Genomic DNA, 25,535 nt, shown 5'->3' with positions numbered 1-25,535 from the left:
TTTCAACTTGCTAGCCCTCACTCAGATCCCAACTGCCTCCAGGCCCATGACAGCCACCCTGGTATCCAGTAGAAAGGAGAGACAGAACTGAATGTCATCAGCATATTGATGGCTCCCAACCCCAAATCCACAGGTGACCTCGCCCAATGGTTTCATACAGATATTAAATAATAATAATTTATTCTTCCAATAAGCATCAGTTCAACTCAAGAGGCAGGATTCATTCAAGGGGCACAGTTTTCAGTAGAGAAGAGCAAGAATAAACCTCCTCATACAAATTTCATCCCAATTTATTCATGTTGGCAACTTCTAGAGATCATCACATACTGGTCGTGGAATATCATGAAGGCATTATCTAGGAAGGGCACAAATCTCAAACGGGACAGGGCTAACTGTTAGAGCAAATTGCTTTTCTTCCTTAGGCCTGGGAGAGTTCTCAGGGATGGAGAAGGTGAAATGCTGCAGGAGGCTGGTGAAGTAGATGAAGAGCTCCATTTTTGCCAGCTGTTCCCCAGGGCAGCCATGGGGACCTGCAGGTAAAAGAGACAAATATTCTGTGTGTGAGAACAAGAGGGAATACAGCAACCAACTCTTTCTTCCCCTCAGAGCAAATTCCAACACTCGGTTTTTATCACCTTTTGGCAGCCATGTACATCAGGCAGTTCACGCTTATGTTCAGCCACTTCAGCCTACGCCAAACTAGCCAAACTGTGCTGCCATGGGCTCAAGTTAGCCCAGCCTCAGCCTTGAGCACATAATGCAAAATAAGTATTGCAACCTGTTGGGAGGCCATATAAAAAGACATGCAAAATTGCTTGACACAGAAGTTTCAAGTTCATAATGTCTCCTGGTTCTCAATGCAGTATGCTTCTCCCAAGGTAGTAGGGAATACAGGAAACTACCTGTTGGGAGGAATCTGTGTTTCCCCTAGTTTCCTTTTTTCCTTTCCATGTATTTCCTCATGGGTTTGGGCTTTTTATCTGTATTCCCCATGCCGTAGCAGCTTCTGTGCCAATCCAATGCTGGCAACAGTAGGCTTGCAGTCCTGTTCCTTTGCTCTGCAAAACCCTGTTCTCCATGTTTGCACTTCTCTCCTACTGGAGTCAGGAATGAGCCAGCTGACTGGCTCATGTTCCCACTGGTTCCACTCCAGGAAGGGAGGAGGCAAAGATCAGACAGCCCAGTGACATCATTCCAGGCAGGAGATAAAACTTCCAAGCCAGAAGGAAGCTCTCTCACTTTGTCCAGTTTTCCAAAGCTCTGGAAGGGAGCTCTGCATCTGAGAATGGGGGGAAGGCTGGAGGCCCATTGTTCATGATAACTGAGACAAAGAGCACATCTAGTTAGAACACCCGCAGGATTTACATTACTTTGCATTTGTAGTCTCTCAGCTGTGTACAATGTCTGTACAAAGTTCCCAGGTTAACTTGTAGGAAAGGAAAGGTCCCCTGTGCAAGTACCGAGTCATTACTGACCCTTGGGGTGTTGCTGCTTCTGCGACAATTTCATGGCAGACTATAAAGTGGGGTAGTTTGCCATTGCTTTTCCCAGTTATTAACTTTCCCCCTGCAAGCTGGGTACTCATTTTACCAACCTCAGAAGGGTGGAAGGCTGAGTCGACCCCAAACGTTAACTTGTAGTTAATGGCCACTGCCTGGCCAGAGTGGAGAGGGATGGCCAGATGTAGCCGAGAGAGACCTGTTCTTCACCCCTTGCCAGTCCTGGTGAGCAGCTGCGGGGACCTGAGAGTGCCTGCTGAGGCTTGCCATCAGCGCCCCAGCCCAGTGGGGGGGCACGAGGCTATTCGCACACCAGACGTGCCAAATTCAAAGGTGGCTGCTGCTTGTGCAGTGAGGGGACAGCCTGGGCCAGCTGGCCCCGAAGGAAAATGTGCCTGCCAGTCGCCTGGGAGGGCTGGCAGACGAAGCAGCCTAGGTGCTGCGAGGGAAGAGGCAAGGGAGGGAAGGCAGGCACAAAAGAAAAGCACCCCCACTTGTTGCTCTGAAAGGGGTCAGCAGGAACTGAACCAGACCCAGCTTGCTTCCCCGAAGGCAAGGTCAGTTCTGGGAAATCCAGGCGGCCCCTCCTCCTCAGGATCTGATCTGCCTGCCTGAGAGAGAGAAGCTTCCCAGATTGCACAACTGATGCTGACATGGAGATCCCACTGGAGAAGCCATGTGCAAGACTCCACAGTGCCTCACATCCATCTGTTGGTGTCCATTATCGCATCTTTGTTTTAAACCCTTTTTTGTCAAGCTCCTCTCTTTACCCTCCTTTCTTGTTCATTTTGTTTGGCATTTTTTCAGTCACTTTTTAAGACACTGTTTATGTTTTAGTCCTGAGTCCACCTGATTCCTAGTATGGGAAGTCCAGTGGGTTGTCACGTCTCCTCACTTTACAGTGGGAGTGATTTTGATAGGAGCCCCTGACATTTTGCTAGGAACCCATTTTCCTAGGAGGCAGGTTTTGCCCAGGGAGCCCCTATGGCTAGCCTGATCTCCTGGGTTGGTGGCAGCAGATTCATTCAATCAAGGCTTTCCCTGTTGAGCTACATGTCCGTACAGGGGAGAGGGCATAAGAAGAGTGTGAGTATGCAAACCATTAAATGCTGCTACCCTAGATCAGCATGCAATTGCTGAAAGCTTCTCCCTCTATCCTGACACTTGTGTACTGACAAAGTGTGTGCTTTTTTCTTATAAGAATGCTCTTGTGTCTCTCCAGCATCCCACCATTTCAGAAAGTTTTCCTTGGTTTTCCTTGCTCTATGCCAGAAGTTTTTTGTTTTTTTAAATCTTTCCTCTTTTATCTCCCAACTATCCTTTCCTTGGATGTACCTGCAAAGAAAGGCAGGAAGGCCTCCCGCTTGACAAGCTGCCCATTTGCATCCAGGAAGTGCTCTGGGTAAAACTGGTGTGGCTTCTCCCACATGGTTTCATCCTTCAGTATAGAAGACAAGTGATAGAAGACCATGGTCCCCTAAGATGACACAAGAAAATTAATTAGAACAGTGGTTATTATTATTATTATTATTAACAGTATTTATATACCGCTTTTCAACAGAAAGTTCACACAGCGGTTTACAAAGAAAAATCAAATAACTAATGGCTCCCTGTTCCAAAAGGGCTCACATTCTAGAAGTTGCAAAAGAACACCAACAGCCAGCCACAAGAAAAGACACTGCTGGGTGAGAAGGGCCAGTTACTCTCCTCCTGCTAAAAAGAGAAGCACCCACTTGAAAAAGTGCCTCTTATCCAGTAAGCTGGGTGTCGTATACTTCATCACACTCCCAGGGTTTTGGGGTGCTCAGAGTTGTTGGTTCTGAACCCTAGAGCCCTCAAAGATCCCTGTTTGGTAGTATTGCCACCACCCTGTAAGAGCCAGTGTCTCAGTCCAGGGATACTGAGACCCTCTAGGTCAGGGGTGCTCAATAGGTGGATCGCGATCTACCGGTAGATCGCGAGGCAAAATGAGTAGATCGCGGAGTGCCAACCCCCCCTTCAAGTGCCTCTGAGGAGGAAACGCCAGGAGTAAGGCCCATTGTACTCAATAGGGCTTACTCCCAGGTAAATGTGGCTAGGATTGCAGCCTCACAGCCTAATCCTAACCATGTCTACTCAGGAGTAAGTCCTGTTATACTCAGTGGGGCTCAAGGTACACCAACATACATTGTACACATAAATGTTATATATTATGATGGCGCGAACATTGTAAAAATAACTCTGGTAGAACTTCGGGCCTTGCTGAGTTTCAAAGTAGCTCTCGAGTCAAGAAAGTGTGAGCACCCCTGCTCTAGGCTTAACTATATCCCTTGTAGGCACTGAACACTTTCTTTACTTAAAGTCTCAGTCCTCAAGTTACTAGTCCACAATGAGGATTTGGTAGCTTGCTGAACGGCTAGGCAGGATTCTGAACCTTTGTCCCCAACAGACAATGAACCAACATGGTAAAAGGATTTTTACTTTATTAAATACATAGAGTTACAAAAAGTTACAAAAGGCAGCAAATGCTAGAGGCATAAAAACGTCTAGGAAACATCTCAGCATAAAATAATAAAGCTAACTGGCTATCTCTAATTTCCTAACTCTCACCTGGGTCAGCTTCTTTTGTAGATCCTCCGTTACCTATGAAGCCACATGGTCCTGGCGGGGCAGGATGTGCACCCCCCACCTTTTCCACCTATGGAACTATGAGAACTATGGAACTATGAGAACTATGAGAACTATAGAACTATGGAACTATGAGAATCTACCCAGGAGGGAATGGAATCTGCCTGCTACAGATGTCAAAACACACAATTGCCATAGATCTCAGTTCACCTCACCAGGGCTAAACGGCAACAAGACTGCCTCGCGAGACCAAGACTGAAGTACGGCACAGGGTTAAAGGAATTTATCCCTGCCCTATGATTTGAATCACTTAGGTGCCCAATTCATCTGTTGTTCACTCAAGAAAAATAACGCTCTAAGAACAGAATTACATCAAATAGGTACAAACTGCAGGAAAGGTGATTCCGATTAAACATCAGCAAAAAATTCTTGACCGTAAGGGCAATACGGCAGTGGAACAGATTGCCGAGGAAGGTGGTGGATTCTTCCTCATTGGAGATCTTCAAGCAGAGGCTTGACCGGCACCTGCTAGAGAAGCTCTAAGGATTTCTTGCTACTGGGAGGGGTTGGATTAGCTGACCTTGTAGGCACCTTCCACCTCTATAAACCTATGAAAACCCATCAGGTTTAATGGTGATTTAAATGTCATGGGTAGCTTGGCCCCAAATATTACTGCTGAAGAGGAGTTGAACTTGGGCTTCCCGTGTTCAAGCTCAGCACTCAGACTACCCACTAAAGCACACTTGATCTCAGAAAAGAATTACAAACGGAGCAACAAAAGCACACAACGGGCCCTTCCCCCTTTGAGGATAACAATTAACCACCACTGTCACTCAGAGATAGGATGCACAATAATATTCTCAAAACAGGACACTCAGTATTGCACACATTCTCATATTCCAGACTGGGTGACTTGCCTTTCCTTTTGTCCTTTATGCCTTCTCCTTCCACCCTCCCAGAAATGCTGTCCACTAGAAAGTTTTGATAGGCTTTCTATCTTCTTCCCTAGCACTCCACACTCCATTAGAGTAAAGCCAACTTTACTTGCTGAAAGCTTGATATGTCTTTCCTTTCAATCCCTCCCTCATCATCACTGTACTGGCGGAATAGATGAGGGGAGGGAACTTGGGTTACCCTTACAATTTTTTTGAGGTTTTTGAATTTTCTTATGGGAAAACAGAAAATTTAGAGAACTTAAGGAAACCCACTATGATATATATTCTTAGTTTTAGAACAGAGTGAAATGCTTTCAAAATTATAAAGTTTTAATTTCATCTTCTTTCAAAATGCCTTGGAAGGCAAGCTATGTTGTTAATGTTAAATTCTCATGCTGCAATCTTTTTCACAGCCCACCTACATTATCACCTGCAGAGAAAGAAAAGGGTGTTTTTTAATTGGCCATCAACTTGACTCCAGAAGGCCTCCACCCAGTGGAAATGCAAAAAGGAACTCTTGGCATGAGCCTGGATAGACTATACAATCTCTTTAGAAGAACAGTAAGACCCCCATTGCCGAACCCTGTGAGAGATCCCTCCATCTCATCCACTGTCAATCACTTACTCTGAACTTCAGGGTAAAGGACCATGAACAGCAGTCCGAAGAGAATTGCGAAAGAAGGAGTTGCAGTGCCAGCCACAAACAGATCAAACAGGACATGTATAAGGTTTTGTTCATTAAAACTGCTCTCTGGATCGCCTTTGGCCTGAAGAAAGTTAAACAAATTTGTCTTTCACATGGAAGCAACACAATACAACGTCACGCTTGAGCGGGAGCACCGTGTTCTTATAAGTAACTGGGCATTCACCGTCCCAAGATTTTAGATGGAACAAATATTGGTAAAAACAGTTGGCTTGCCTCTGAACAGCTAACTACATGTAAAGCTCTTTCTTCTCTCTCCATAAAATATTATTCAATTGACTTCATGTTGAGTAGGGAAAACATCTGTTCCTTTTAAAATAATGTTCTTTGTTTAGCTTTATTTAAAGGTGAACGTCGCTTAGCGACATTCCAATCAGCGATGGACCACATATACAACAGTCTGTTGCTGATCCCTGTTCTCCCCCCCCCCCAGCCTCTAGAGCCGAGGGAAGCACAGCTCCCCTCAGCGCTGGAGGCTTTAAACAGGTGGTGTCATTTAATGACTGCATCACTTACCAATGGGGATCTGGCAATATGTCCCAATTATTAAGACAACGCTCACCTGTATTTTTTCCACCTTGGCGCTTCTCCTTGTCTCTTTTCCTGGATAGTTGCCTTTCATCACTATTTTTGATGAAATACTTGATCTTTAACTTGTTTTAAAAGTTATTATATATGTTGTAAGCTGCCTTGGCAGTAGCTTAAGTGGGACAGAAAGGTGGCATACAAATATTTTAAGCCAATAAACAAATGTTATGACGTTAATTTGCGACGTTCCAACCAGCAACGGGCCACATGTGCAACGGTCCATCGCAGGTCACTATTCCCACCCCCCACTCAAGGCTCTGAAGCCAAGGGGAGCTCTGCTCCCCACACCTCCAGGGGCTTTTCTGAGCCCTGCAGAGGCAATGTATGTCTGCATGCTGCCTCTGCAAGGCTCAGAATGGCCTTTCTGGTAAAAAAGACGCAACTTCTGGTTTCCTCCGGGAAACGAGATGTGACATTTTTTCAACTTATAAGGTATTCTGAGGCCACTTTCCCAGAGAAACTGGAAGATGCTTCTTTTCAGCTGAAAAGGCCATTCTGAGACTTGCAGAGGCAGCATGCAGACATGAACTGCCTCTGTGGGGCTCAAAAAAGCATTAGTTTTCCTCAGCTTTGGAGGCTTTGTTTAGTGTCAAGTATCACTTGACGATAGAGTTGCAGGCACACATCCCTGTCAGTAAGTGACACTAATACAGGGGTGCCCAAATCCCAGCCTGGGGGCCATTTGCAGCCCTCGGAGACTCCCTATCTGACCCGCAGGGAGCCTTCAGTGTCCAGTGAGCCTCTGGTCTGCCAATGACTTGCTAAAGCCCGCGTTGGCCCGACACGACTGCTCTCGGAATGAGGGCCGACTGTTCAACCTCTCACACGAGTTGCAGGCTGAGGGCTCCCTCCACTGCTTGCTGTTTCACATATGCGAAGCAGCAAAGGAAAGGTCGGCCTTGAGCTATCGCGAGACCTTCATTCATTCATATAAGTTCAATCTTTAATGTATTCATTTATGTAAATTTATTCAAATTTTAAACATAAATTAATTCTTTTTTTCCAGCCCCCAACACAGTGTCAGAGAGATGAACTGGCCCTCCTGCCAAAAAGTTTGGACTCCCTTGCTCTATTATTAACATTATTATTAACAGTATTTATATACCGCTTTTCAACTAAAAGTTCACAAAGCGGTTTACAGAGAAAAAATCAAATAACTAATGGCTCCCTGTCCCAAAAGGGCTCACAATCTAAAAAGATGCAAAAAGAACACCAGCAGACAGCCACTAGAAAAGACACTGCTGGGGTGAGGTGGGCCAGTTACTCTCCCCTTGCTAAAAAGAGGAGCACCCACTTGAAAAAGTGCCTCTTATCCAATTAGCAGGGGTATAATATAATGGGGCAGGAAAAACGCTCTCTGTTGTAACAATGGCTGTCATTTGCCAAGCATTTCCACACTTTTCAGAGTATGGAAATATTCAGCTTAATAAAGTTGCATGACTGAGAGAATTGTGTATGTACCACGGCTAACAAGGTCTAAGTGATTACTGTACAGTGAAAAGTTACATATACCTTTGGGCATGCATAGTTCAAATGCCAACACTGGTCCATAAACCATTTTGTACCTTTTCCATCTCCTCCAGAAATCCATCTATGAAATCTCTTGCAAAGGTGGGGTCTCTGGTGTTCTTATGTTCATTCACAATCTCCCTTAGAATGGCAGCAATTTCATTATAGAGTTTCCCAAGTTTCTGATGTGGTCCCGGAATATAGGACAACCAGGATATTTGAGACATCATCTGGCATAGTTGCAATCAGAAAATGTACATCGTAAAGTAGCATTTATCAGTATCTCATTGGAAATGAAATTTTGCTCTGACAAACATTCCCCAGAAGCTCCCTTTTCACAGAGAAGAAAAGTAAACCCTTTGTCTGAACTTCATCCTCATTCTTTGCTTTTTCGCTCAAGGTTGAAATAGTTAAATTTTGTGCTGGAATATTATATCAATTTAAATTTAAAATAAGCTCATTTAAAAACTTCTTCTCCTAGAATCCTAATAAAGGTTCAATACACACACCATTACATCATCAAAACAGATGTGAACATAGTATTAAAGTAGCAGCATTTATGAAATAGAAATCTTGGTCCGTCCGTTCCCCCCACACACCTGAAGGTGCAAATCATTGCTGCCACTGTTGTTGGTATAATGAGCAATCCCCACCTTTTTTCCCCTAAAGGTGCTGCTACTGCTCATCGTCTGCTTCCTGCTTTTGCTGCCTATAACAGAGCCTGAGGAACAATAGAGGAAGCTAGGAAAGTAGAGTGGTGGCAGCCTAGAGTGTATCAAGTAAATGAAGGGGTGGGAGTGATGGGGGAAAGCATGTGTCATGCGCAGGGCACCTGCTTCTGCCTCCTCCAATCCACCATTCAAACTGACTTCACCTGGCCCTGTCAATGAGGCAAGCCTCAACAAAGAACATGAAGCACTTCAACACTTCTCAGCTAACAGCAGGTCAGGAAGGCACCTTTGGACAGGTGTTCTATAGGTGAGATGCGGGAACTGAAAAAGCCCCATCTCACATGCCTGCTCACCAAACCTCAGATGGTGGGAGGCGTTCATGTGTTGTTTGTTCTCCAAGGAAGGTACCTGGGGAATGTTTCTGCTTACTGCCTTCACCAGGTCCTCAGCTAAATGCATTAGTTTCAGGAATGCCTCATCATTGTATTCAAAGCGGTCACCAAATATTAGGATGCACATAATATTGCCAGTTGCATTGCTCACGATCATTTGTGGCTTAAATGGAGAGCCTGAAGAGAGATGCAACAACAAAGAGATTAGGTGTGTGTCATCATGTATGTAGCCAACTTCTCTTTAAGCAAGTGTTATACTAGCATACTCCTAAAAGGTAACCTCTCTCTTTTGGAGTCGGTGTGTGTTTCTGTTGAATGCCATTTGCCAAACTATGGAAACTATTTTTTTGCTCTATTTGTAGATCTCTGCATTGCTCCAACAGCTAACAAGATTTTCTCTGCCTTGCACAGGGCAAAAGTTTGCTCTCTTAGCAAACTTTTGGTGCCTCTCTTTGGAGTGGCTGTGTGCTATCTACTGAATGCCATCTGCAACACAATAGGAGCTGTTTGTGCTCTCTCTGGGCTCCCAGGATAAAGCCCAAGAAGAACTGTTCAAGCTCTTGGATGCCATTCACACACAGTGCAATATGTTTTATATATGTATAATGTTGTTAGGAAGAAATATTAATATGCTAAGAGTTACAAATTGTTCCATACAAAGAGTCAATGTGATATACTGAGTGCTGCCCTTGCTATCATTCAGCCCACAGACTTCATTGTAAGATTTAGGCTCATAACGTTCATAGAGAGTACAGTGAAGACTGTCCCCTGGAACCTAACCCCATTCTTGCCAATGATTTGAAGTATCAATGATTTGGTACCTGCTAATTCAGTATCCCCTAGGTTTTCCAGGAACCTAACCCTAGGGATAATGAGGACTGACTATATACACAAAATCCAGTCAAACACAACATGACTGCAAAAATTGATTATATTTTGCTCCAGTGTTATTTTTCTTCCATTCTGACTACAAGGTGCCTCACTGCAATCAAATCTGGGATGTAACAATATGATCTGAAGCGGAAATTATTTTCTTGATAGCCTCATGACACATACAATTTATATTATTTCTCCTGCTATTCACAGTGTTGGTGTGCTATTTGATTCTGCTTCATTTTCTTATCCATACATTAGTTCTATTGCCAGGACATGCTAGCATTTTTATTTATTTATTCAGTAATAACTCTGATAACACAGGGGATCTATTTTGAAAAGTTGAGCACTGTGTGAAACAGCAATACAGAATACAAGGTTAATCTGGCAAGAAACAAGTCCTGATTAGCCCCAGAATGCAGCTGCTTCCTTTGGTATAGCTGTCAAGAGTGCAACACAGCTGAAACAAATCAGGGGTGATCATTTAGGCAGGTATTATTGCAAATATTCAGTGAGTTCCTTTTCATGTTGCTTCATCGTGAAGTTGCAATTTTTCTGTTCTAACTAATTTTCTACTTACTGATCTCACACTTCCTTACCATTTTCTTTTTACCTACTTTATCTCCCATCCATGCTCAGTAGAAACTTTTTGTTTTTAATGCTTTTCATACCTTGCTCTTTTCTATGTGCCTCTTTGATTTTCCATACTGTGTCCTCATTTTTTGGCATTCAGCTCAATTTAATATGATCTCCTTTGCAGGCTTTCTGGTTTCATGAACTATCTGGACATTTATCCATTTCAGATATGAGAAAAATGATGATTTGGAAGGCAGCAGTACAATTCTATATGAAGCTTTATAGAAAGTTCTTAGGCCTGTTGCAATGCCTAAAAATCATACAGTAGGAAGCGTGGTGGTCATGTTTTAGATCTCGCAGTCAGTCCCCCCTAAGCTTTCAAGGATCACCTCACGTCCACTCGTGTTCATCGTTCACATCTTTTCAAGTGCAGCCCCAAAACAAATTTTGATTAACCTTCTATTACTACTGCCATGTCCATGAAGTCCATACCTCTTCTATATACAATCCAACACCCAGCCCACCATATCCCTCAGAATGAGATATACCTTCTTTGGATTTGAACTCGGAGCACAAATATTCGGCTTCTTCAGACACTCTCTTTTCAAGTGTTTTCTTCCCCATGCCCAAGTTCTTCAAAGTGGAGACAAGAAATCTTCGCTGCTGCTTCCAGCCACTGCTGTATGATGCCATGAAGAATCCTGAAAAATATGAAAGAGAATGCTATCGAATCATACTTTGTTCTCTCCTCTTCTCCCAGGAACAAGGCAAAAAGTAAATTATGTCATGATTTTATTAATATTTCTTTTGTTATGCTAAGGACAGGAAATTCTAGACCTCATTAGATGTAGTCTAGAGATTTTATTGTTGAAAATCTGCTTCAAAAAGGTTTTACACTGAACGGGAGGATATTGCATTGAAAAAATAAAAAGAAGCTCTCATGTCCCATAGCAGCTGCCATGTTTGATCAGCCTATGCTAATTTGCACTGCAGGCCACATTACTGCTCTTCACATGGTTGACATTTGGCAGCCAACAACTTCCCAATGTCCTGTTGCCTTCGCAACTCTGCATCTATATCCATGAACCCATGAATCTTTGCTAAGGGAGGAGAGTTTGATGGATGCATTGCAACAACAAAACAAAATCCCATACACAAACAGCGGTCAACACAAACAGTGGTTGCTTTACCTTATATAACTGTTATGCAGTCACTTTCTTTGAGTTAACCTGCTTCCCATCTTGCTGTATGGAGGAACTGCATGGTCAGGTGGCTCCAAGTGTAATAAGAGTACCATACTACTTGGCTGGCCAGATGTACCCAAGGGTCCTCTTCTGCAGGCTGTCACATCCTCTTGCAAGATACCCTTCAAAAGGGGGGGGGGCCTTCCCATACGTGAGCCTGTCTTGCCTCCATCTCCAGTAGGTGAAACCCTCCTGGGGTAAATCAGGGTGTATGTAATGAGTCCCTCCTTTCACAGTTTCCTTCCAGGGGTCTTTCCTCTATCTTCAGGGGTGCCTCAAGGAGAACTTGACCCTCTTTTGTCCACCTTCTGCTATTTTGGCTTTCTATTGGTTTCTTCTCCCCCTCCTTTTTTGTCAGAGTCACTCACACACAGCTGAGGAGCCTCAATCATCTCTCTGAGGCACTTTGTGATAACATCATTGCTGCATGTCTCCAGGGTCGTTGAGGGTCAGACTTGGCAATGCAAGGCTCATGCAGAGCCACCAAAATCCATGGCACTCCATAGTCATTGCCCATTTTACTAGCTCGGTCAGGGGTGCCCAAACCCTGGCCCAGGGACCACTTGTGGCTCTCCAGGGCTCCCAATCTGGCCTGCAGGCAGCCCCCAGTCTCCAATGAGCCTCTTGCCCTCTGGAGACTTGCTGGAGCCCATGCTGGCCCAACACAGCTGCTCTCAGCGTGAGGGTGACTGTTCAACCGCTTGTGTGAGCTGTGGGACAAGGGTTCTCTCCACCTCTTGCCGTTTGATATCTGTGATGCAGCAGCAGCCAAGGAAAGGTCAGCTTTGCTTTGTGCAAGGCCTTTTATAGGCCCTGAGCTGCTACAAGACCTTCATTCATTCATTCATATAAGTTCCATCTCTAATATATTCATTTATGTAAATTTATTCAAATTTTAAATGTAAATTAATTCTTTTTTCCTGGCCCCCGACACAGTGTCAGAGAAATGATGTGACCCTCCTGCCAAAATGTTTGGTCACCCTTGATCTACATGTATCATTTCTAGTCATTTGTGACCTACAAGAAAAACACAAGCACCTTGATCTATCAATATATTTCTAAATTCCCACTCCATGCCAGTAGGAATGTAACCAAGACAAAGATTGTTCCTTTGTACTCACTAATCTCCAGAGGTTTGCAAATATCTGAAACTTTAAAAGGGGGGATCCTCCCCCCAAAGCTTTGTTTCTACAGAAGCCTATAAAGGTTAAAGAGAGAGAATCTGGATTCCTAGAGAAACATCAATTTCTGACAGGAGGGAAGGATTTTCAATTACATTTTCAAGCTTATCATTAGCAAGATTCTACATAGCACTTTACAAGTCACTTGGTGAATGATGGTGGAGAGGAAAAACAGATGGAACAAAAGAGAAAAACTTGGGAAGATTAAAAACAGAGAGAGCAAGAAAGGTGCATAAGAATGCCCGTTAAATATATTAGACTCTAATCCAGTCCCTGCAACCTAACATGATCCAGACAGGTCAGCCTGTCCATCATATCAGCGGAAAAGGTCACCTAGGCATCAGACTGATGTGGGGTACCCAACTCTGTTGTCTATTCCACTGCTGATCCTCCAGTTCCTGTATCTTGGATTGGAAAAGGAAGAGAGGTGAGGTGAAAGACGAAGTGCAGAGGAGTCCTGGGCTCAAATGCTGGTGATGCTCTAGCCTACCACACTGCTCTCCTCCACACTTCCACTTCTGCTCCGCACCCTCTAGCTCACCACTCTCTTCCATACTTCCCTTTTTCTGTTTTCCCTCTTTCTTTTTCAATTCAGTAACTGAAAGGAACAAAGGTCAGCACACCACTAGGTAAGAGAAACTGCATTTGGCATGAATTTCATTGTGGGACCCACCTGCTGTTTAAAATATCCCCGTCTCTTCTCCCCAATGTCTGTGTTTCTTGCCGCAGGCGTCTGCTGTGTCTCTTTAAAACCTTGAGTGCCAACCTTACTCTACTGCAGTGGTTCTCAAACAGCAGCTTAAGAGTGAGTGCCTCTAGCACCTTAAGGGGCAGGCAGCAATCGCAACCTGGAAGTGAGTCGTGATCGCATTTTTCTAACATTCCGAGATGCAGGGAGCTCTACAGACAGTTCCGCTCTCCGCACCTGCAGATGACTGCTGCAAGCAGAGACAAGTTTTTTTAAAGCCTCTGAGAGCCCGGCAGCAACGCGATCCTGGGGGTCGTGTCGCTGCCTTCCCCCTGCCCCCACAAAGACTTGGTGCTTCTCAAACTCCACGTGAGAATTTGAGAACCACTGCCCTTCTGCATACTTGCTCTGTGTGCTGTTTTGGTTTCCCTCTTCCCTGACTTGCATTCCACTTCCTAATTGGTATCCTTTCTGTGCGCAGACCAGCAAGAAAGCAGAGAGAACATGTAGGTCTCCTTTGTGATGACTAAAGTCTCCTCCTTAACCAAAACTGATATAGGGCTATGGTAGCAGTTCGCAAACTGTCAGGGAGTCTGAGCCCTGCTGTAAGTTCTTGCGGGGGAGCGATGCGATCACCAGAACTGTGTTGCTGTTAAGGCACGAAGGGGCTTGCTTCCACTTACCAGAGGCTGGAGCAGATTCCTGTGGGTGCAGGGAGCCCTGCCTCCCCAGGGCCTCCCGAAGTGCGCAAACTGTGAAATTAACAATCATGACCCACTTCTGGTTTCACCATCGAAAATCGGAAGTGGGTTGCAATCATTATTTTGAGTGTCTGTGCGCTTCAGGGGCCCTGCAAAGACTGGTGCAGGGCTCCCCACACCCCCAGGAGTCTGCTCCAGCCTCTGGTGAGAGGAAGCAAGCCCCTGCACACCTTGACAGTGACACGATTCTGGGGGCTGTGTCAGTGCCACCCCGCCCCTTAAGGGTGCAGAGGCCAGGGCTCTCTGGCTGGGGCGCTGTGACACTCCAGTTTGAGAACCACTGGGCTATTGACAGTACTCTACCTACATCAGCACTGGGCAACCTTTCAATTTTAGGCCTATATCAGATGACAAGCTGCACCTGCTGAAATTTCCTGCTCTATACAATTGCTAAAGGTTCAGGAGGCCTAAAGTTGAAGCAATGGCCACTCCTGATCTACACAGAAGCATTTTTGTTGAGATCTTTGCAGTATCCACTAACAGACAATATCCACAGTACAATAACTTTGCTATGAACGGGATTAAAGACCAGATCAGGCCCCATCACAATTCACTTTGGCCTAAAATGCCGGATACAAGGGAGTGGCACCAGGATGTAGGTCTCTTGTTGTCTTGTGTGCTCCCTGAGACATCTGCTGGGCCATTGTGAGATACAGAAAGCTGGACTAGATGGGTCTTTGGCCTGATCAAAGGGGATCTTTTCGAGTTCTATTTCTACTCTGTACTGTTACATCCACCTACCAGTGGATGAGCAACACTTACCTCCAGAATTTCTTGTACGCCCTACTAGTTTCAAAAGCGGAACTGGTGGGCGGTCAGCAAAGTCCTCAGCTTTCTCTAGCAGCAACTTTGACATCTTGGAACCGTTCAGCACAACATAATTCTTCCATCCAATCTGCACTGACATCACTTTTCCAAACTTTTTTGCCAGCTATAAAAGAAAAAAATTAAATTAAATAAAGAAAACTCAATTTGTTGTTAGAGGAGACATTTTATGAAGGAAAACTGTTGCTAGAGGAGACGTTTAACTAAACAGAACTGACAAATGGTGCAGCAGTATGTTCTGGAAAATTTTTAGAGACATTTCAAGCTCAGCACTCTTCTTCAAAAGAATTTTTTTTAAATGCCAGAAGTTTTATACCTAAAAACAAAGATTCTATCCAAAGTTCACTTTCAACAGTGACAACTGAGAGTTTAATAAGCAACAATAAGGAAATTGAGGTAGTGTTCTGGTTTAAATAACAGAAATTCATCATCAACTAATTATAATTACCAAGATTTCCAAGCTCAGTTAATAGCATAAACTCTCATATTAAATTTCTGCTTACACCATCCATTGTTTCCACAGAGATTCATTTTGTGGGGATTAGAGATGAGGTCTTTACAGTGGTGGCACTTCACCTAAGGAATGCCTTACCCAAGGAGGAACAATAGAGCAGTTATTTTAGCTGCTTGTGACAAAAGTGAGATACAAACATGTGGAGGAAACTAGAGAGCGCCATTGCTAGTAAGTATCAGGGAAGGTACCTGGAGAAGGCAGACTGACCAAGGGGAGTAGCACCTCATAGTTAGTGTTCACAGACTAAAGTACAGGGTGGTCACAAAATCCCTACCCATGAGATTCTTTCTTTTTTTCTATGGCTTGGGTGCAATGATGAGCTTTCAATTGCAAGTTCACCCCTTGTAAGGCCACTTGCAAGGCTCCTTTGCACCAATTTTCCACAATCACTAACCAGCATGCATAAGACACAGGATGGTATAGTTGTTCAGGAATTGCACTTAGATCTCAAAGATTCAGGTTCAAAGCCCTGCTCAACCATGGAGCTTCCTGGGACACCTTGAGCCGTCACTATCTCTCAGACTCACCTACTCACAGTTGTTGAGAGGACAAAAGGAGGAATAATGTATACCACCCTGAGTTTCCCTTCCCTTCAAAGTCAGAGATGTCCACTAGAAGGCACGCACTGAAGCAGCAAATCAGTTGCCATACAAAGTGTAATTTATCCATCAGCAGTTTCTCTACACTCTGGTTTATAACTACCCAGCATTTGGTAACTTCTGAGTCTTACAGCACAATCCTAGGCATGACTACTCAGAAGTGAATCCTACTGTGTTTAATGGGCCTACTTCCAGGAAAGTTGCATAGGATTACAGACTAAATTAACAAACTACACACATACCTGTTCCCAGCCCTTAAACAAGGAAGCCTTAGTGAGCAAGCTGTCACCAGTTCATCCACATACAATCCCACCTTTGTTCATTAGGCTCCTATACCTGTAGAAGTTGCTAGCAACCATAATTTTCCTCAGGTTTCCCGCAACACTATACTGCAGTTCCACGACAGGAGAACCTCCTCCTCCTCCGGTGAAATTTACTTCTATGCAACTCCTAAAGTTACAGGAGTTACAGTTATAAGAGTTTCTCCAGGCATCAAATTGGCAAAGGTGACCATAACACACTGTGCCTTTGAATGCATCCAGGTGGTACTTACTTGTTGGAAAGTATGATGTGGATTCTTCATATCCATAAGCAACAAGTTCCCAATGAAAGGTAGAGGGGCAGGTCCTGGAGGGTATCTTCTGCGCTTCATGTAATCAACCAGCAGAGCAAGCAGTAGGAGAGAAAGGACTTGTGTTGGGAGATTTTTCCAGCCAGGTGAGACCCTGGCCCACAGCCATGAGATGGAAGTTGGCATCACATCCATTAGATTCATCTTTGTCTCTTCTCATCAGACTTGCTCCAGCACCTACTTTGCTTTAAAATTCTCCTTTCTTCTATTTTCTTTTAAGATGTCACTGTAGAAACATGATTTACTATCAAATACAGAGTTACATCAAGGTGTGCTTTACTACAGGACTCATGGGGGGGGGGTTAAAGGGGGTAATTTGTACCCAGGTCCAGGAGCCAAAGGAGAGGACCATAAATTTCCCAGGATCTTACATTTTTCAATTTCACTTGGTCTTATGGCCCATGTGGGATGCTGGGGCACCACTGTAGGCGCATGGTAGTGGCTGTCACCACAAGCCATAGATACCAGGCTGAGGAACGCACACATGACTCTCCTTAACACAGTGTCAAATCTGGGAGGAAACTGGTACAGTAAAACTTTGTCTTGTAGATCCACTTGCCATGAAGAAATGTATAGGAGCTTAGGGAGACAGCTGCAGGACTACAGCTACTGAAGTACAGGTCCAGCCTATTTATACACAGATTTTTGACTTGATTTGACTCAACAGGAATGGCCACTGCAAATGGGAAGGAATGTGCTGATTCCTGGAGAAGGGGAAAAATGCATCCCTTTAAAATCAGTTTAAAAAACTGAACAGTCCTTTAACAATAGCCTCCTTAAGGAGAGAGAGAGAGAGAAGGCAGGTGGCTGACAATTCATCAATCCTCTCTCCAGCTGACCCCTCCCTTCCCCCTGAAGCGCCTCTCTAAGCCCTTAGAGGACTGATTGATGATTGTCTTCTTAAAGACTCTTATTTTACATCACAAAGGTCAGCAAGGCTGTTTTTAAATCACTGGAGCAAGGGAACATGGTTTTTTGAATGAATTTGCTTTTTTTGCCATCCAAACCTGAGTGCTAGGACTGGAACCCATGCAAATAATGAGGCTCAACCTGTAGTATGTTTGGGTGTAAACAGGACACTTTCTATTCAAGTATGATCCTAAATATGATTATGCTAATTTTGCACAATGATTTTCTCTATTTAAAAGCTTTTAGAGAGACTGAGGGCCCAATCCTATCCAACTTTCAACTGCCAGTGTAGTTGAAATGCAGCCTTGAGGGAAAAGAACAGATATTGCCTAACTTGGAGGAGGCATCCATGATTGCCCTCCCACCACAGGATGTAGCACCTACCCCATTGGCATGGCTGCACTGGCACTGGAAAACTGGATAGGATTTAGCCCTGAGTAGTGTGTTTGATTTTCCATATGACTGTACCTAGCTGCTGATACTGTGCAGGCAGGTAGACCTGGATTCTGCATTAGAAAGCCCAGTAGACCTGGGCTCCAAAGACTTTCTGGCTGTCACCACCCTCTCACTGTTCTGTTTTGCCTCCTCCCCAGCCTCCCTTGCTGTTTTATCCCCTCCCCCCCTCTGGGAAGGGAGCCAAGAGAAACTTTGTACCCCCTGATAAAATTCCTCTCAGAGACCCTGCTTTACTATAGCCTTTAAAGAATAACTGCATAAAACCTTAGGAGGATATTGCCAGCCCATGTTAGACTTGCACCAATGTGCTGCTATTCCAGGAAAATGCTTTACTGAGTGGCATCTAAGAGAGTCACCCCACAAGGAATTTTCCACCAACTGATCACTGCAATCTGGGGCATTCTTTGTATTTAAAAAAAGGTGTGTAGGTTCCTCCTCCAAAGCTGCTAATCATGCTTCAGCAGACTTCCTATGCCTGCATATATATTAGCAGCACTTGCCAGTCAAAAAGGGTGGGAGCTTCCCCTGAGGATTTGCCCTTCTGAGGGTAATAAACAGCCTGCTCTGCATTGGAATCAAAGAAGACTGGGCGAGGAGATAGCACGTGGTATCAGCAGTGGCCCCTTTAAGGTTTAAGGCCTGGGCTTTGAGCAGACTGTGCTGCACAGCTGCAGCCCCTAGAAGCAATGAGGGCCTCAGGCATAAAAGGAGCACTGTTACATGAAAATCCCTTTTTCCTTAGTTGTGATTTTATATCTGGTTATGTTACTAAAACATCATGTGGACCACACTTCTCCCAGCACACTTTTTCAAAAAACTCTGGTCAAGTCACAAGCTCATGGTTACAAAATTCACCTCCCTAGGAAGAAGTCTGGCATAGTAAATCTTTGTTTAAGTGTCTCCTATTCATTGTATTGTTTTAACTCAATCACTGCTTAAGTACCGTATGCAAAATTTGAACTGCCTTCCTGGGTTGCCCATTTAGGGTATTGTTTGAGTTCCCCCAACTAGGAAGCCAGCCATTAGACCCCATTGAATTTTGCTGATAAGGGACATCCTGACTCCAAACACCCTGCTGGTGGTAGTAAGGGTGCAAACCCCTTTTAAAAAGAGGGCTTCTGCCACATGCTCTCTCTCTCTCTCTGGCTCCCCCTCCAAGGACACAACACATTTGTGTTGTGTCAGAGGGTCCTCCACACAGGACTCCCCCCCATCCAACTGCTCTACAGGACTGCTCTCCTTCTCCCCCTTTTTTCTCCCCATCTTTAGTCAGCAACTGGGTTTGGCAGACCAGGGACCCCTAAAATCCTTCCCTACAACCTTTCCTTTTTCTAATTTCCTCGGATGCACCAAATACTCTCCATACATAACCACCATGAAAGCTAGGTACCCTGCATTCAAGTACTAGGACCAGGGAACATATACTTACCACTTTTTCCATGTGCATTATGTTTACCTTTGTGCTTTTGTAATAAAACTATAATCTTTTATTAAAAGTTATCTTTTTCCCAGTCTCCTCTTTAAGCTAAAAGGGAATTTCTCTGCATTAAGCAGTCTTGTTATCCAGCCTGCGATCCTGAGGTTCCAATAAGGGTAGCGTAATAATTCCCCCCTAAACAAAACAACCCTTTTTGTAACAGCACCTGATAGAGGAAGGGTTTGTGGGTTGTAGTGGAGAGAGAGTGGAGGACGGAAAGGAGACTTGCTTGCTGACTGAAGGGACTGACTTTGTGGCTAACTGGCCTACTGGACTACTAACTCATGGAATGACTTGCAGCTCTGCGTTTTGGACTGAACTTCTGATTTACTGACTCACGGACCCACGACTCTGCTAACAAACCAACGGACTGGCTAATGATATGCTGGACTTTTGGACCGATTACACAGGCCAACATACATTTTGCTTCCTTAAATGTTACACCAATTCCTGGGTATATTTGGGGTGCTGATTCCAAAAATGGCATCCATTTTGCATTATCACATCCAGTTTTGGAGACATGGCATAGCCCCTTTAGTGAATGGTTCAAGCAGCTTCCTTATGAGGAAGCCTATACCACGGCTTCCTCATGAGGAAGCTGCTTGAACCATTCACTAATGAAGCTATACTGTATCTCCAAAACTAGATGTGATAGGACAAAACAGATGCCATTTTTGGAATTGGCACCCCAAATTCATATCAAACCACCATCAATTTTGGGAGAAATTTATGACAGAAAAGTGAATATTGGTGATCAGGTAACATCAGAATAAGGAAAGTTCTGCTTGTAGGCATGTTGCTAGGCCTGAGTTACAAGGCCCAGCTGTAACCAACTTCTAATTAGTTCATTCCAGATCTGAGAGAACTGTGGAGGAGGCCTCCTCGAAGAGCCCTCAGGGTACAAAGCTACTAAATTGGATCCAAGGCCAACTTGATAAACAAGATACAGCTGTGAACTTCTCAAGTTGGGAGGGGGTGTCCACCATGAGCAAGGAGGCTTGTGGCACTCCACCCCTAGAATGTTCTGCTGAATCAAAGTTCTGATTGGTGGAGGGGTCAGGAGATCTATAAAGGTGAAGGGAAAGAGCTTTCCTCTGTTCCAGCTTTGTCTATTCTGACAAGATGGACCCCCCCTTGACTGCAGCAGGGATGGGTTAGACTGGACTCTGGAAGTGTAACACTTTGGTGAGTGATAGGAGTTAGCTTTTTATTGTTTTATTAGTGCTGAGTATTGTATTGGTATGTTCTATCCTAAATTCTGAAATCTATGACTGATGCAGTGCTCTGTATAACTATTCTTTAAATCTATATTCAGTAAATCCTATCTATTATAACTGACTGGATTATTGGGACTGATGGAACAAGGGAACTTGGTTGTAGGAGCTAATCCAGAGTGATTGAGTTGGAACCTGGAGACCCAGTAACAGGAACCTGTTCCTAGGTTCAAGCTGAGTCAGGGGGGCTCAGGCTGAAGCACAGTTTCAGGGGGTTTACCAAATTGGCCTGACTACCAGGACTGAAAGCTCTTAGGGTTAGAGAACAATTGGTAACTGAAACTGGAGAAGCCTGAGAGTGTTAAGTGGCTGGATGGGTTTATGGCCAATTAATTACTTCTAGGGGCAATAGACTACACAGCCCTCAGGGGGGAGGGTCAGTGCAAAACTTTTCTGACCCTCAGTTTTGTAAGCTTGTGTTATCTGGCTCACTAACTAAGGGGACTATTCAAACAGACTGCTGAGTGGTAGAAAGCAGAGGTGCTGCTGATTAGCTGGAAGGACTGCCTGCTTGGAGAGCTGGGACCCTACAGACTTACAGGCAAGCCTCCTACTGGTCTCCTTCCTGCTGGTAGGGCAGATCTAGCTGCAGTCCAGCTGGGGGAACTTTTTTTTTGTTGGCATCCTTCAGTCTCAGAAGACTATGGTATTGCGCTCTGAATGGTAGTTCTGGAACAGAGTGTCCTCTCCAGTGCGCAAAGCCTGGGTAAAGTAGATATGGAGGATAGACTGTTTCCCATGCAGCAAATCCCCCAGGCTAACAAGTCCCATCTGCCCGGTGGCTGTTTAGTCGCCTCTTGCAACAAGTACAGTCGTAAGTATTCAGAATACTATGCAGTCAAAACTACATATTTATAATACAAAGACATAATATAAATTATGTCTGCAGATCTCCCTCCCTTTCCTTACAACCATTTCATTCACTCCTTCTTCCTGAATGTGAAGGTTTTCAGGGGTTTGTAAGAAACTGCAGTGACAGTACACTACATCTTGGAGGATGAGTTAGACTGGTAAGAACATAAGAACAGCCCTGCTGGATCAGGCCACAGGTCCATCCAGTCCAGCCCCCCATCCCACAGCACACATCCCCACATTCTCACAGGGGGAACTACTTAGCCTTAAAGTGGGCATAGGATCTCTAGGCAAAGCTCAGAACAGGAGCTTGGCAGAACAAGCTGTCAGGGTTAGAACATAACCCAGGTTAAATCTGCAGGAATGAATAAGGTAGGGCCTAATGTATGCTGAGTCACCAGGACTCAGGTGTAGAGTGAGCCAGCTGATGAGGCATGCATCGTGAGACAGGGTGTGGCAGGAGGAGACACCACCCATCCTGATTTGTGCACAGAGCTTTATAAGAGACTTGAGAGCCCTCATGCATGGGTCCTTGGTGGTCATGTGTGTTGTATGTTTTGCTGTCTCTGCTTTGTTTTGCTGCTGGTATTATTGTAAATTTGTAAATACAGACTAAAATGGTGATGGATTTCCTTGTGTCTGTGTACTCTCTACATTGTGGGCTGTATCCTTGGAGCTGCATTCCGCTGGATAACCAGATAAGGAGCTACTCCCTCCTCAACACAAGCTCTTGCCAGTGACAGTAGGATTCATGTGTTTGTTTTCTGCACCAGAGGGCACAGAGAGCTGACCTGCTCACGCAAGAGCAAGCTTCAGGTCACTGCTTACGGGGCTTCCAAGCAAGTGGGCACAGGATCATGGCCCAACACAGGCATAGGAATACTCAGAACTGCAAAGAGATCTCAACTTCCAACAAATGTGTATTTGTACACACTTTCCTGTTGTAAGCCCCAATGAACAAAACTGGATTTCTGATAGGCATGCATAGAATTGTGTGAGAAGGCCTCTTTCTCTGCTAGAAGAAAAAAGTATCATGCCTCACTCCTATCCTGTGGACCTGGTTGGAATGGGGGAGGGGAAAGGAAGCCTCCACTGTTACCTTTGGGACAGCTAAGAGGCAAGTTAGAAGGGGATTGGATCAGGACAGCAGCAACCCCCTTCACACTGAACAGTGCCTAAACACATTTTCCTTTGATTAAAGACTATTGAACACAGTAGTATTCACAGGATACACAGGATTGCATCACAGGTATTCACAGGCATGAACAGATTGTGTAATTGAGTCAGTAGGAGAGGTACCACTGCCTGCCTGGGAAAAGAACGTTCCCATTGTGGCCTCTCCCCACCCACAACATCCTACACAAGCTTTCCTGGAAGTAGGCCCACTGGACTCAATGCCAGAGATCCCAGGATTAGCCTTGCTCTAAGCTCACTCCTCTGCTGGATCTCCTGAAGAGGGGCTTCCCCCTCCTTATCTCCCCTTCATCCTAACCATAATCACAGTGCAAAAGAGCAAACAGAAGCTACTTTTTTTGTGATTGTGAGGAGCTCCAGAAGGATCTCTCCAGACTGGCAGAATGGGCAGCAAAATGGCAGATGCGCTTCAATGTCAGTAAGTGTAAAGTCATGCACATTGGGGCAAAAAATCAAAACTTTAGATATAGGCTGATGGGTTCTGAGCTGTCTGTGACAGATCAGGAGAGAGATCTTGGGGTGGTGGTGGACAGGTCGATGAAAGTGTCGACCCAATGTGCGGCGGCAGTGAAGAAGGCCAATTCTATGCTTGGGATCATTAGGAAGGGTATTGAGAACAAAACGGCTAGTATTATAATGCTGTTGTACAAATCGATGGTAAGGCCACACCTGGAGTATTGTGTCCAGTTCTGGTCGCCGCATCTCAAAAAAGACATAGTGGAAATGGAAAAGATGCAAAAGAGAGCGACTAAGATGATTATGGGGCTGGGGCACCTTCCTTATGAGGAAAGGCTACTGCGTTTGGGCCTCTTCAGCCTAGAAAAGAGACGCTTGAGGGGGGACATGATTGAGACATACAAAATTATGCAGGGAATGGACAGAGTGGATAGGGAGATGCTCTTTACACTCTCACATTATACCAGAACCAGGGGACATCCACTAAAATTGAGTGTTGGGCGGGTTAGGACAGACAAAAGAAAATATTTCTTTACTCAGCGTGTGGTCGGTCTGTGGAACTCCTTGCCACAGGATGTGGTGCTGGCGTCTAGCCTAGACGCCTTTAAAAGGGGATTGGACAAGTTTCTGGAGGAAAAATCCATTATGGGGTACAAGCCATGATGTGTATGCAGAACCTCCTGATTTTAGAAATGGGTTAAGTCAGAATGCCAGATGTAGGGGAGGGCACCAGGATGAGGTCTCTTGTTATCTGGTGTGCTCCCTGGGGCATTTGGTGGGCCGCTGTGAGATACAGGAAGCTGGACTAGATGGGCCTATGGCCTGATCCAGTGGGGCTGTTCTTATGTTCTTACTTTCAGTTCTCTCTCTCTGCTGCCCCTTACAGCTAAAAAAAACAAGTGTTGGCCAAGGAGGGCTTTACCAGTCTTGGGTACCAAAACGGGACTTGGATATTCCACAGCAGGAAAGTCATATGTATCTCGCAAATATAGAAATCCATGCAGGTTTTTCAAATATGGATATTCTGTGGCAAATGCCTGTTTCTATATGGCCTTTGGCAGATTTGGTCTGGGCCTTAGAGGTGTGGGTCCCCCAACTTCTGAATCTTGCCTCTCTTCCAGATAGCAGGAAGCAGTAGCTTCTAGATACATTTGGGCTAGAAAGCAGGCTACGAATTCTTGGCAATGAAGTATGGTAACATGCAGGACTGCATACTGTAATGTGCAATACATGGAGCTGCCCTTGAAGACAACCAGCAGGCTGCAACTGGTGTAGAATGTTGTTGCTCCTCTTTGACAGATACTCAAAAATGTAAAAGCACATTTGGACAGTATTGAGGCAACTCCACTTGTGCCTGCCAGACTCCAGATCCAATTCAAGGGGCTGTGACTTGCCTTCAAAGCGCTACAGGGCCTGGACACACGTACTTTCTGAACCCCCCTGTCCTAAATCATCTGCCCCATATGGCCTTCATTCAGCAGATGTCCACAAGAGAAGGGCCTTAATTGAAGCAGCTTGCTATTTATGGAATAACCTCCATGTTGGGGGTCAGAAGTTAATTAGCCCTCCTTCTCTGCTTTTTGTAGTGACTGGAAGAGGTTTAGTTCAGTGTTTTGTCCCTGCTTGCACTGGGGGAAACTTGGGTCCTGTCACAAGGCTGTGCCTGCACAGGAGGCTCCCACAGGTGCTTGTGGTGGGTGTGGAGGCAGAGCCTCCCCACCGAGTCCTTTGAAAAGGGCCACCGCTGTGGAAAGTACCCAAGCACCCCCAACCCACAGGCTCTGCTCTCTGTCCCTCCCTCCTCACTCTGCACGTGCGTTGAGGGGTTTGGGTGCTTCATATGGTAGCAGCACATTCCAAAGGACTCGCGCGGGGAGGCTTTCCCCCACCTGCCTCTGCCGAAGACTCCGGCTCTGCCTCTGCCCACCTGCCGCCGCGCGTCCCTACCTTCAGCCCGGGCAGACCAGAGCCGAGAGGAGCTCCGTGCCTCCTCCCAGCCTCAGCGTGAGAGCCGGAGCCACAGGCAGCCGCAGAGGCGGCGCGCTTCCAAGTAGCCTGCTCGCCCACCTGGGCGGGACCTGGCCGGCCCTTCCTCCGCCGCGCCGCGCTGGCTGGAGCCTC

The 25,535-nt window shown here is 45.2% G+C and overlaps 1 pseudogene; it reads right to left on the bottom strand.

Moving 5' to 3' along the window:
* Positions 1-291: 291 nt before the first annotated feature.
* LOC136657001 (cytochrome P450 2D6-like) lies at positions 292-25,448 on the bottom strand (annotated as a pseudogene).
* Between the last annotated feature and the right edge of the window lie 87 nt (positions 25,449-25,535).

The sequence above is a fragment of the Tiliqua scincoides genome, chromosome 7 (assembly GCF_035046505.1).
Source record: "Tiliqua scincoides isolate rTilSci1 chromosome 7, rTilSci1.hap2, whole genome shotgun sequence".
In the NCBI taxonomy this organism is placed as follows: Eukaryota; Metazoa; Chordata; class Lepidosauria; order Squamata; family Scincidae; genus Tiliqua; species Tiliqua scincoides.
The sequence above is the reverse complement of the archived record's forward strand: the minus strand, read 5'-3'. Positions and strand labels throughout refer to the sequence as shown.